Below are 15,119 nucleotides of genomic sequence, written 5' to 3'. Positions count from 1 at the left end.
AAAAAGAGCTTTCCAACGATATATTATAAGCCTAAATCCGAGTTATAACGAAGAAGTTATGGTCAAAATACAAATCCGAGCCCAAACCTACGGCCCAATGACCATGTGGAGGGTCCATTAACCTTAACTTCATTTCGAAACCAATTAGGATTTATTACAAGCTTCTAGAATCCTCTAGAAGGTTGTTTTCAATCCTAAATCCATTAGGATTTATTATTAGCTTCTAGAATCCTTTAGAAAGTTCTAATTTTTCCTGTTTTTGAAAAGATAAAGACTTTAGAATTTCACATCGGACAAAACACTTGTTTTTCAATATTATAATTCTGATAAAATTAGAATATATACGGAAATTCTATTACCCAATTTGATTGGAAGTCGGATTTCGTACGGATTCTATCTTTCCAAAACCATCGTGTCGCGATAAGCCTATCGCACTGCGATAAAGCTATCGCGCTGCGATGGACTCTGTTTTACTCCGAGTCGGATTTTGACTCTTTTTTTGATCTTCAACCCTCGTTTTTCCCTATAAATAAAGGTCGTTTTCCTCTGTTTTTGTTCATCAACAATCATCATCTAATCTCCCTCTCTAAGCTAAAGCTTATTTTCTCTCTCTCTTTCTTGATTTCTAGCCTAGCCTTAATCTAGCCATAGCCTAAACACATCCTAACGCATTCACAAACACACATTCTTAATACTTTTCCTAAACATAAACCATACCTTATTCACGAGTCTTGAATACCCCAAGCCAACCTCGAAGTTGCCTTTGACCTCAACGTGAAAGGTTGATAGTTCTGGGGGTTTGGTCCCAAATCCATATTACAATTGTTACTGGATTTATTTGTTTGATTTAATCTTTCTTAAAGTTTACTAACGTGTGTATTGTTTTGATAGAAAGAGGTATGAGACATCAAAGTAAGTAATTCGATTACTTAATTATTCCTCTTGGTATAGAAATCATGTTTAGAATTTTATGTTAATTCCTAGTATCATGTTAGGATTTTGATGTTAATTCCTAGTATCATGTTTAAGGTGTTAACTAATATTTCTAATATCATGTTTTAAGTATCATGTTTAGGAAAAACCTTTGATCATTATTATTAGTGACATGCTAGGATTTGCTATTAATCCGTTTAGTATCATGCCTAGGATCTTACTAATGATGTTTTGATGATTTTGATTATGATGATGATTGTTGTGTTAATTATACATTGCTTGATTATTCATGATTTATTTTTATTGCTTGATCACGCCCTTATTTCAATTTTTAAAGAGAATTTGTACTTGAAGTCACGCCTAATAAGATAATTAATAATTTGATTTAGGTTAATATAATTTTAATTCAAGTGATCAATAATAATAGATTTATTTATGCATTAATAATCAACCAACGTAGATTAAATATGCTTAGGATTAATTTATTATATGTATGTTGATCGAAAAACGCACATAAATATCATAAGAATTAATTAGAGGCTGATTTAAGGCGGGTTCAATCTCTATTAGGTTGGATTCGTACCATCATCCCCAAATATCCAGTCATGGTTCCGGACCACTACGGAGTTAGTGATCTCCGTGATCGTGAATAAGGTGTAACCTTCACACCCGTAAATGGTTTACAAGTTCCTAAAACTTGTTGGCGACTCTTTTATCTCTAGTTTCCTTTCCTTTGGATGCCACCATGCCTAAAAGCATGATGACACTAGGGCTCAAAGTTGATGTTTAAAATTTCCCAGTGGAGTCGCCAAAAACTATAGGGAATTTTCCAAACATCATCTTTGAGCCCCACCGTGATCATGCATTTAAGCATGGTGGCGTTTAAAGGGAAGGAAGCTAGAAATAAAAGAGTTTCCAACAAGTTTTAGGAACTTGTAAACTGTTTACGGGTGTGAAGGTTACACCTTATTCACGATCACAAAAATCGCTAACTCCATAGTGGTCCGGAACCATGACTAGATATTCGGAGATGATGGTACGAATCCAACCTAAAAGAGATTGAACTCGCCCTAAATCGACCTCTACTTAATTCTTATGATATTCATGTGCGCTTTTCGATCAACATACGTTCATCAAATTAATCCTAAGCATATTTAATCTACGTTGGTTAATTATTAATGCACAATCAAATCTATTATTGGTAATCTCTTGAATTAAAATCATATAAGCCCTAAATCAAATTATTAATTATCTTATTAAGCGTGATTTCAAGTACAAATTCCCTTTAATCCTGCAAGAAAGGGAGTGATCAAGCAATAACAATCAACCATGAATAATCAAGCAAGATATAATAATTCAACAATCATCATCATAATATCATCAAAATATGATTAATAGCAAGATCCTAGGCATGATACTAAACAGATTAATAACAAACCCTAGCATGTCACTAAATAATAATAAAGATTAAAGCTTTTCCTAATTATGATACTAGAAACATGATACTAAAAATTAAAATTAACATCCTAACATGATACTAGAAATCATGAAAACATCCTAACATGACACTAGCAATTAAAATAAGGTTTGAGCTTGGTTGTAGTATTCAAGGCTCGTGAATGAGGTATGGTGTTTATTTGGGGATAAGTATCAAGGATATGTTTGGGATGTGATTAGGCTAAGGCTAAGCTAAGAAATCAAGAGAGAGAGAGAGAATAAGCTTTAGCTTAGAGAGGGAAAGAGATGATGATTGTTGGTGATTAAGCTTTTTGATGATTGAAACTAGGGTGAGACGACATCTATTTATAAGAAAAAAGAGAGTCGAAAGATAAGAAAAGTGTTAGAATTTGAATCGGAATAAAAATCTTTTTATCGCGGCGCGACAGGTCCATCTGTCACGGCACGATAGACAGCAGTTTTTGCGGTTGTTATTTTTCTCATAACTTTTGATCTAGAAATCTAAATAAGATACATAATATATCGTTGGAAAGCTATGAAAGTCTAATTTCCATCACAATTAGTATCACATTAATTTATTTTGTAGAATAAAAGATATGGTTGAAAGAGTGGGACAATATCAGTTTTGGATAGAGTTTGGTATTTCATTCATATCTTTTTTGTTACAGCTCGGAATTGGGATTATTATATATCATTGGAATGATAATTTCATGGGATATCCAACCATCTAATATTTGGATAAAAATCATGAGGCACGAAGATCATATCTGAAAAACTTTGAATTCGAATAGAATAAGGACTTTCAAAAAGAGGATTCAATTTCAAACTCTTGGATCTTTATCATTCGGAAAGAATAGATTACAACCTTCTAAAGGCTTCTAGAAGTTCCTCATGAATCCTAATTGGTTAAGGATTGGGATTAAGGTATTTGGACCATCACATGATCATTGGGTCGTAGGTAAGGTGGACCTAGGTCCGGTTTGGGCTTGGTTTAGTATTTTGGTCGTAACTTATTCGTTATAAGTCGGATTTGGGCTTATAATATATCGTTGGAAAGCTCTTTTAAAACCCCATCTAATAAACAGTGATTTGATTAGGATTATGGACGGAAATAATCAGGTTTTCACGTTTCTAATCTTTGGACACGAAATGAATGATTTTTAAGGACACGAAATGAATGATTTTAGGTTTAAAGGACGAAATGAATGATTTTGGTTTAAAACATTTTAGAAAAGGACCCATGATTCTCAACTAGCTTCACCTCCAAATTCAATGCTAATTCATCCTTTCTTTCTTGTAAGACATTTAAGCTCACATTTGCAAAATTTATTTCTTGACCTGAAGTTGAACTATTGCAATTGAGAATCCTACGAATGGCTTGAACATCACTATCCTCCGCTCTACAAAAGATGATACTATCATCGGCAAATAAAAGATGAGATACACTAGGTGCGCCTTTGCAAACTTGGATCCCTTTCAAATAACCCTGTTCATTTCCATTTAAATCAGATGAGAAAACACTTCAGCACACATTATAAACAGATACGGCGAGATTGGGTTTCCTTGATGAAGCCCTCTACCTAGGACTAAAGAATCTGTAGGTTCTCCATTTACAACCACGACATGAGACACTGACAACACACATCTCATAAACAAAAGCACCTATTGACTGTTGAAACCTAGCTTCACAAGAACCCTTTTTAAAACTACACTCGACCCGGTCGTAAGCTTTACTCATGCATAGCTTAACCTCCATACACCCCTTCTTCCCGAAACAAACACTAATCATATAATGAAAAGTCTCATAGGCAACTAGTGTATTATCAGTAATAAGTCTATCCAGAGTAAAGGCACTCTGATTATGCAAAATAATATCCGGGAGAATCAACTTCAACCTATGAGCTAACATTTTTGGGATGATGTTGTATATCACATTACATAAGCTAATAGGCCTAAAGTTAGACATAGATAAGGGATTTTTGACTTTAGGAATCAAAACAATATGAGTAGCATTTAAATCTGACATCTCCACATCCCCATTTATGACCGTGATTACATACCTCGCAACATCTATTCCAACTATGTGCAAATGTTTCTGGAAAAAGTTTGCATTCATCCCGTCAGGACCAAGTGCCTTACTAGGTTGCATTTGAAAATATAGCTGCTCTAACATCATCATGAACAAAAGGCTTCATAAGCATCTGATTTATTTCCTCTGTAACTCGAGTACCAAACCCATCAAAAGCACTATCCAATGATACTGGATTTATTATTGTGAATAGCTTAGCAAAATATTCAACTTCAACCCCCATGATATCTTCCTGCTCGCATACCCACTCCCCACTGGCCTTTCGAATGCCCCTAATCGAGTTCCTTCTTTTCTACTCGAAGCTTTCATAAGAAAGTAATTCATATTTTGGCTCCTTCCCTTAAGTTAGAAACTCTCGACCTTTGCCACCACATCGTCTCCTCTAAGCTAAGCAGCTGGTCAATCTCTTCACAAACTTTCTTCCTCTCTTGCACCGTCTCAACACACGGCTCACACCCATCAATTTCGGCCATCCTAGCACGAGCCTCTTTTCTTTTCTTTGTCACATTACCAAACTCACAAACACTTCAAGACTGCAGCAGTTCACTTCATCTCCTAATTTTTTTCAAAATATCGTTAGCATTTAGCAATCCCATAGAGGTAGTCCATGCATCTTTGATAAAATTTTCACATTCCAGAGATGATAGCCACATGTCTTCAAAATGAAAAATCTTCTTCCTCTTTTTCGATCTTCCACCTCTAGGCAAATTAGTAATTTTGATTGGCACATGATCCGATTTATCACTCGGCATATGGAATACTCCAATCTGAGGCATTAACTCCATCCGTTCCCAGCTCGCCACTCACCTATCCAACCTCTCGAAAGAGCATATTGATCTGACCACTTATTCCACCAAGTAAACGGTTCTCCAAAAAAACCCATATCCTGCAAACCACATTCATCAAGGGTGTAATACCCGAATATTTTATGATTTTATATACTATATTTTGTTAAAAAAATTAATTTATTTTTATTTGTTAAATAACTTTCCTAATCTCATATTTTTATTTTAGAGTTCGAAAAGTTTTAAAACCCTATTTTGTTTATATAAAACTCTACAATTTAAAGCATACATAAACTATTTTAAACCCTATTAATATTCTTAACCCTCAAAAGATATTTTATTAAATGAAAAAGGGAGCAGCCGTTTTCCTTTCTTGTGCGAGGAATATGTTAACCAAACCTAAAACTGATTCTTGTTGAAAGTCTATACTTTATTTTTCAATCCAATCTCTATTATCTTATTCAATGATTTATAAAAAGACCCATGATATGTTTGTATGTTGAAGGCTGCGAGTTGCAACGTTGCTCGTTATTTCTTGCTTTGAATGTCGTAGTTAAATTGCAATTTGTCGAAAGGTAATCACACAAATTTGTCGAAAGGCTGCGAGTTGTATGTTTATAATCTATTATTTAGTAATCACATTATATCAATTTAAAGACGTTTGTATTATTTTTATTATTATATGTAATCACACTATCAATCTTTTTGAGTCTTTTGATAATAACTTGGTTGTATAATTTATTATGTGTAATCACACACTTTTAATTTATTTAGAGTTATTTGATTATTTCTTTTATGTAATCACATCATCTTTTGTTGTTTAATTATTACTACAATCATGTTTGTAATTTAGTATTTGATGGTCTGTGACTGCGTGGAGTTGAATTAATATTGATACATATGATTTTCATGTGCACTTTAGTTTATATGGCTTTATTTGATGTAAACTTTTGTTGTTAGGCAATCTACTAGCAAAATTGTGTCGAAACATTGTGTTCGAATATAGTGTATCATATTTTAGGTTTTAGATTAGAGTTGATAATGTTTTATTGGGTTGAGAATTGATCAATTTTGGGTATTAGTATTGTCGCCCTAAGAGTTGATATTATGAATCGAATAATTATGTTATTTGGAAACCTGTGCCATTATTGAGATATTACCTTTTATTAGTTTGTGAATTTTTATTTGATCTATGAGATGAAAAAGGTTGAGATATATTATTTTTCTCTTGGTTTGAGGCTCGGCGTTATAGTCTTTGGCATGTTGGTAAGGAGATGATGATCATTAGTTAAGAATGAGGTACAACCTTTATATTTATTTTTCTATGGTCCCCTACAGTGGGATTTGGACCGTATGTTAGTCTAGTTCAAGGTGTTTCTCTGGTCATTGAGAGTATTCAAGTTTTTATACTTGTTGGTTTATTTATTCGAATTACACATGTCCAAGGCTAGGTATAAAACAAAGAGTGTGGCACACTTATGGGATAAATGAGTTAATTGAGTAAAGGTTCATATTTATTATTTGAGGTTGGGTTTGTCAAAAGTTATTTTCTGAGTACGGAATCATTTTACCCTTTTAGTTTATATGTGTAATGTAGTTTCGAACTACATTGTTAAATTGAGCTAGTATTGTTAGTTAATCTCTTATTCTCTGTAGTTTGATATGTGATGATTACTCAGCTTTTGTTGACGTGTGTTTGTTTGTTGTGCTACTTGTGTTTGTGGCCATGTCTTTTTCTTATGGTGGCCTTGCGACGATCCATTTTGGAATTTGACCTTAATGGTGAGCAGTCAAGTTTGTCTAAGCAGGTTGAACAGGTGATCGTAGCTAAAGGAGCTTAAGTGTTTCGATTAGTATGCTATCACGAGTTAGTAAAGTTGTATAAATAGCTCACCTAGTTTATTGGGTTGTAATTGTTTGGATTTTGTAAGCCTTAGTACTTGAAAAATTGTTGAGTGTGGCGGTAATACCTCCGATTTAGGTGTATGATTCCGCAGTTTTATTTAAAGGTTGTTCATTTTTTTCTTTATTTATTGTTTATTATTAGCTAATAAATTGAGGGTGTTACAAAGGGTCTCTCAAATTCTGTCATCTCACGCTGACTCTTTGGCACACCCCCATATTTCTCAGCCTCAAATAATATCTGGTTGAAATCACCTACAACAAGCCATGGCAAATTGGAGTCATTCTTCAGTGACTTCAAAAGATCCCATGATAAGTGCTTCTCTGTACTATCAGCCCACCCATAAAAGCAAGTCAATCTCCACGTCTCATCACAGAACAAACCTTTAATAATACAATCAATATGATGCAAAGACGCAGATAGGGTTGAAATAGAAATGTTATCATTCTAAAAAAGAGCAAGACCCCAAGAATGCCCAACTGAATCAACAAAATAACTTTCGAAATAATTGATGCGATTTTTTTAACCACTTTCATCTCAGCTGCACTCTTGTTTGTTTCCATCAGAAAAACTAACTAATAATTATTATTGTTCAACAACTTTTTAAGCCTACCAACTGCTCGTTTGTTGCCAAGCCCTCGGTAGTTGTAGCTTAAAATACTAATTGGACCTGGCGGGATTGGTCATCACCAATCACCCCCGATAAATCATTACTCGATCTAACCATCTCCTCACCGTTCGAAAAAGCAAGAACATTAGAATGAGCATCTCTAGAATTTTCTAACATAGGAACATCGTATAGAGGTCCGCTTTCAAAATTAGAAGCAACAGGCTGACAAGAACTTGATTCAATTCTTCCCCTCTTTAGAAAGCGCACAGACCTCCCCTTACCCCCAATAGGGTTCTCATATATTTTCAAGCTGAACTTTTATCCACATTATTCTCCATAAACCCAATCTCCTTATTGCTATCAAAATTCAGCTTTGTTTTCACCTTTCAGCTGCATAGACTACCTTTAAACTCCTTGCATAATGTTATTTCTACACTGTTCTGTTGGGTTTTGTAGTGTCCGACACTACACGGAATGAAACCTTCTCAAAATCCGCACACAAATTAATTTAACTTAACATGCATATTAATTAATTAACAATCACATAATTAATTAACAAGGACAGAGAAAGAAGAAAAGACGATTTTACCCTTGATGCGTGCTTCGCTCTTTCTAGGAGCTCGTACTTGAAAGCGTAAAGCTCCGCAAATACGCAAGCCTCCGACGGCTCTCACCCTCGAGACCCGACCCGAACGGCCTTTACCCCGAAGCTTAGTCGGAGCTAGACCAAGAACACTTACAGTATTAGAATTAACGTATTCTCTTCTTGGAGATCCCTTAAAATTCACAACTCAAGTGTCCCTTCCCAATGCCAAAATGATTGGTATTTCTAGGGATGGGAACCCTTGAACTCCAATCTCCCATCAGTATGGGAGAGTTGGTAAAATGCACTTTATTCAATCTATTTTAATTCAAAAATCAAATTGAAATGCAAGTGAATCAACAAATGCCAAGTGTCAAGAGGTGAGCAAGGGGTTAAGTGAGGACCACAAGGAGGGGGGGGGGGCGACCATCCTCTCCTTGATCCCCAAGCAACCCACCAAAACCGGGCTCCCCAAGCAACCCACCAAAACCGAGCTCCCCACGCATGTGCTAGTACACGCATAAGCTGGCTGGCAGCCTGCCTTAGCTGCCAAGGATACCTTGCTGGCGCCTTGCACCATGGCTGGGCCTGCCAGCCAACCCGCATATGCCTACGCACAACTATCAGGCCACGCACTCTATGCCGGCTGCTGCTGCTGTTGCGTTGCTTATGCTAGGCAGCGCCTAGCTGCTGCTATGCGTGTTGCCGAGTGCGAGACCCCAGCATGCTAGCACGCATGGCCCGCCAGCAGCTTGCTTGCGCGCGGCCAGATGCACCAGCCCCGCAAGCATGCTCGGCCAGCAAGCCTAGCATGCAAAAGCATGCTTGGCTTGCAGCACTGCCATGCGATGCGGTTGGTGCCCTATGCTAGCCTAGTATTCGCATGGCTAGGCCAATGCAAAGCTACGGCTTAGCTTGAACTTGTCGTTTGCTTGATTTCTCGTCTCGACGAATTCTAAACTCGACTCGACTTACGACGCTCGGTTTCAACGCTTAAAGCTCGATATCCAACGTCTTTGTACGTAATACTCTAATGACTCATCTATTCCTTCGGATTAATTTGTCGTTTCGGTTTGGTTACTCGAATGGGTGTGACTCGAAAGGTTCAGTCAAGATTAAGCTGTAATATTAATTATACATTAATATTACTAATCGGAAGCGGCCTCCAGCTAGGCATTTTGATCACTTGACCTCACTGAATAATTAGCTTTCTAATAATTCCGAACCCTCTATCGGAATAATACACTTGTTCGAAGGACACCATTCCTTTCAATCTCCCGAAGGACAAGTGTGCAATTAGTGTATAGCCCTTTTCCTATGTTGCTTAATGTCTCTTCATGAATTATAAGGTAAGATTCTTCGTCATCCTTATTATGTCCAGAAGTGTTTCTCGATTTCCGATTTCGACTGTCTATAAGAAGATGATTTCTAAAATCCATCTGAGCATGACCATGCATTTTCACAATCTTGCTCTTCGAGAGGCCTTGTAAACAACTAAGACATGTTCCCAGTCTTGTATTGTTAGCTTCCTTTACTAAGAGGACCTAACCGCTCGAGTGTTGTCGTTATAATCCCCATTTACGACAGACGTTTGACAACATCAAAATGGACTAGTACTCAAACAAGAGATCTTTCAACACTCATGGTCGAGGAAAAAGGTTCTAAAGCTATAATGAGAAATATACTTATGACGATTTTAAATCCCTTAAAGTATTCTTATAGGTCGATCTGGAACAGTTCCAAAAAAATACATGCGCAAATGATTTATGACAGTCGTGTCCTTGTAGCATAAGAAACGGTGCTTTAAATCATACTACACACTAATCTCAAGTGGTCATTAATCGTCCATCATTTAAATGACCTCGATTAGGGATAATTTTTTATTAAAATATTCAATGTTCACTTAACAGTGCTTTCTTTATCGATGACATTGTCTTGATACCCCTTTTTGAATATTCTCAGAAATCGAATGGACTCATTATTTAATTCTATACCACAATTAAATAGAAATGGAGTGATAATAATTTTGTAGAAAATTAATTACTCCAAAAACAAATGGTTCAACATATTGTTTTATATTAAAATTCTCACATGAACAGGGAAATCAAAGCCAATCTCCAACGTGCTTGATTCCCATTGCCTCAACGTGCTTGTTGTGTTTCAGTTGAGGCAAAGGTTTAGTGAGTGAATCGGCTACATTGTCGTCCATTCCAATCTTACAAATTATGATTTCACCCTCGGACTTCCATTCCCTGGTCATGTGAAATCGTCTCTTGACATGTTTGACCTTCTGATGTTCCCTTGGCTCCCTGGCCTGAGTAATAGCTCCATTACTATCAAAATAGAGGTATATCGGACCCTTGATTGAGGGTACAACATTAAGTTCACTAATGAACTTACGAATCCACATTGCCTCCTTAGCTGCTTCTAAAGCTGCTAAGTACTCGGCTTCAATTGTAGAATCTGCAGTAGTGCTTTGCTTAGCACTCTTCCAACTAAACGCTCCTCCATTTAGACATAATATGTACCCTGACTGCGACATGGAGTCGTCTCTGTCAATCTAGAAGCTTGCGTCGGTATAACATTCAATAACCAAATCATTACTTCCACCACAGACTGGAAATTTATCCTTGTTCCTTTTCAGGTACTTTAGGATATTCTTGGTCGCAGTCCAATGCGCCTCTCCTGGGTCTAATTGGTATCAGTACGTAGCACTCATGGCATACGATACATCCGGCCTAGTTTATATCATGGCATACATGATTGATCTAATAAGCGAAGCATTTGTTCTTTGACTGTGAGTATAGTAGAAAATGCCTCAAAGGTATCAGTGAGTGGATTAATATCCCAGTAGAGGATTTCAATATTGACACCTTGTGGAAGGGCTGGGAAGAACAGGTGAAGGATGCTGTCAAAAGGAGAGTATGCTATTCTGCTTTGGCTGTAACTGTTTACCAGATCTGGTATGCTAGGAATAAGGCTCTCTGGCTGCAAGTTGTTATCCATCCAAGAGCAATTTACAAAGTAGTTCGTTCTGAGGTTGTGCAAAGGTGTAAACAGATGATAAATGGAAAATGGACAAGGCAACAGTGCAAGTGGTTGTATAGCTTACACAATTTCAATGTATAACTTTTTTGTAAGATGTATAGGGCTGGATATTGCTTGTATAGAGGATAGTTTTATGGTTGTTTGCTGATGCTAGTGGTGTGTACCCTTCCTGGAAGGTGCCACTTCACTAGTGACAGCTTGCTCCCTTCCCTCTTAAGGCACCCCTCCTAGAGGGTGGCTTTAAGGTGGCTAGGGAATGTTAGGAGGCTTGTGTGCCTATTCTTAGGCTTGTGTAGTTTTGGAGTAGTTACAGCTTTATACTCTAGGTTGTAACTTGTTTCCTTTACTTTGGTAATAATAATCACTTACTTACCAAAAAAAAAAATAAGCGAAGCATATGAAATCTGATTCATCCTCTCTCGCTCAACAAGTGTCTGTGGACACTACTTCTTGCTGAGAGTTATACCATGTGACATGGGTAGGTGCCCTCTCTTGGCCCTTTCCATGTTGAATCGTGCCAGTACCTTATCAATATAAGTACTTTGGCTCAATCCAATCATCCTTTTAGATCTATCTCGATAGATCTTGATGCCCAATATGTATTGTGCCTCTCCCAAGCCTTTCATTGAAAAACACTTTCCAAGCCAAGTCTTTACAGACTCCAACATTGGAATGATGTTTCCAATGAGCAATATGTCATCGACATATAATACGAGGAATGCGATGTCACTCCCACTGACCTTCTTGTAAGGACAAGACTCATCTGGATTCTTGATAAAACCAAACATACTAATGGCTTCATCGAATCGTGGATTCCAACTTCTGTTTGCCTACTTTAATCCATAAATGGATTTCTTAAGCTTGCACACCTTCCAAGCATTGCCTGGATTAACAAAACCTTCCGACTGTGTCATATACACAGTTTCTTCCAAAATCCCATTAAGGAAGGCAGTTTTGACATCCATTTGCCATATTTCATAATCATAATATGCAGCAATTCCTAGGATAATCCTAATGGACTTAAGCATGGCGATGGCGAAAAGGTTTCATCATAATCAACGCCGTGAATTTGCCTGTAACCTTTTGCCACCAGTCTAGCTTTGTATACAGATACATTTCCATCTTTGTCGGTTTTCAACTTTAAAATCCATTTGCAACCGATAGGTGTGTAACCTTCGGGCAAATCAACCAAGTCCCAGACTTGATTTTCAAACATGAAGTCCATCTCGGATTTCATGGCCTCTTGCCATTTTGCAAAATCGGGGCTCGTCATAGCTTTTTTGTACGTCGCTGGCTAATCTCCATCCATAATTAGGATGTCTTGATCTTCGGTTAAGACAACACCGAGGTACTTGTCTGGTTGAGATCTTGGTCGTTGCGACCTACGTAGGGTAATAGGTTGAGCATTTGCATTGTCGGTTTGACTTTGCACATTGTCAGTTTGACTCTGACCAATGTCAACAACTGCTTCTAAAGCACTTTGATTGTCAGTTTTGTCAGCTGACTTTGTTGCTTGTCTTCTCGAACTTCATCAAGTTCGATTTTCCTCCCACTTGTCATTTTGGAAAGGTACGCCATCACAAGCAACAAACACTTTGTTCTCGGATTTGTTGTAGAAGTAATACCCCTTAGTTTCATTTGGGTATCCCACAAAGAAACACTTGTCTGATTTTGGGTGAGGTTTATCAGAAATTAATCTCTTGACATATGCTTCGCAACCCCAAATCTTAAGAAAAGACAATCGTGGAGATTTCTTCGTCCATAATTCATATAGAGTCTTTTCGACAGCTTTTGACGGAGCTCGATTCAGAGTTAGTGTCGCGGTTAAATGTGCGTGTCCCCAGAAAGAGATAGGAAGATCGCTAAGACCCATCATTGATCGGACCATGTCTAACAAGGTTTGATTCCTCCTCTCGGACACTCCGTTCCATTGTGGAGTTCCGAGAGGTTTCAATTATGAGAGAATACCATTTTCTTTCAGATGATCGTCGAATTCGTGGCTCAAATACTCACCACCTTGATCCGATCAAAGCGCCTTGATTTTCTTTCCTAGCTGATTTTCTACTTCACTATGAAACTCTTTGAATTTCTCAAAAGATTCAGATTTGTCAACATAAGGTAGACATATCCATATCTACTATAGTCGTTCGAGAAAGAAATGAATAGCGATAACCGTTCCTTGTGGGTGTACTCATTGGTCCATATACATCCGTGTGTATAAGACTCAATAAGTCACTAGCCCTTTCTCCCAACTTGGAGAATGGTTGCGTTATCATCTTGCCTAATAAACATCCTTCGCAATTTTCAAACGACTCTAAGTCGAATGAGTCAAGAACGCCTTCATGAAGAAGTTTCTTGATGCGTTTGATGTTAATGTGGCCAAGACGACAATGCCACAAGTAGGTTTAATTTGACTCAAGGTTCTTAGCTCATTTGGTGGTATCATCAACATTTGTCTAATCACACATAAAATGAGAAATCTCATAGAACATATAAGCAAGACATTAAAAAAGAACCATTGTTATAGTCTTGTGATCAAATAAACCAGTGTCTAACGCCATAGATCAAAATATGTTCAAAATCATGATAAACAAGAATTAGTTCATTACAAGTCAAAGATAAATAATGTGCCTACAAGCACGACAGAAAGACCATCTTCATCGTCCGCTCGTAGTTGCACATCCACTTGCGAAGCCCTCTCACTTGGTCCCTGAAAATGGGAGCATAAAGTGAGTTAAACATGGTATCTAATACCTATGAATAGCTTTATACACAAGTGTTAATGAAGATACCTGAGGTAGATGAAACATTCCTCTCTTCCTCATCCCTTTATAAGATCTTGCGTTCCCTCTTGTAGTGGCCTTGCCCACTACAATAGAAGCATTGCATCTTTGCTTTGTTCTTGAACTCCTTCTTCTTTGCTCTCAAGGGCCTTTTGGTTGCTCTATAGGAGGTGGCTTGGCAAAGTAGCTGCACCACATCTCTAAGTGCATCACAGCCCGAGTGGAGTGAGGCAAGTAAGATATGACCCGCCATCTCATCTTCCAACGGGATTCGAGAAGCTCCATGTGCTCAAAGAGCCTAGTCATTCTAAGCACATGAGGTTGGAGGGGCATATCGGGTCTTAATTTGGTATTGTAGAACCTTGACCAAAGCCATTACCTTTCCTTAGCAAGACAACCCTCTTTCGACTGCTTTATCTTCATGTTTGAGAGTGACCTAATCACATCAAACATGATTCCATCATAGTTACCATTGAGACTCTTCGTGACTTTCACATTGACAATGTCCTCAAGAGCTTTGAGGAACATGTCTGGAAAATAGGAGGAGAACTTTTCCTTCCATTCTTCCTGGATGGAATTAACCATTAGTCGTGAGACCTTTTTGCAATCGAAAGACCATGCATCATGAGCTTCATCACTCATGATTCCCTTTGAGAAGAAGCTTGGAATGGGAGTATCAAGAATGTACTCCATGGAACAATTTCAAAGAGTTTTCCGGAGTTCCTCTTCACATTCCTTAAAGTTGACTAAGTTTAGGCTAAAAGCCAACTTGTCAGGGAGTTCCGGGAACATTAAGTTGTTGTTGTTATTAAATGTAGACATGATTCTACAATTGAAAGAATTTGAAATGAAAAACCATTCATAAAACCAATAAGTTTGAAATTTAAAGCATACATGAAAATTTTCAATCTTATTGAGAATTTTATC

Source organism: Chenopodium quinoa, unplaced genomic scaffold (assembly GCF_001683475.1).
Source record: "Chenopodium quinoa cultivar QQ74 unplaced genomic scaffold, ASM168347v1, whole genome shotgun sequence".
In the NCBI taxonomy this organism is placed as follows: Eukaryota; Viridiplantae; Streptophyta; class Magnoliopsida; order Caryophyllales; family Amaranthaceae; genus Chenopodium; species Chenopodium quinoa.
The sequence above is the reverse complement of the archived record's forward strand: the minus strand, read 5'-3'. Positions refer to the sequence as shown.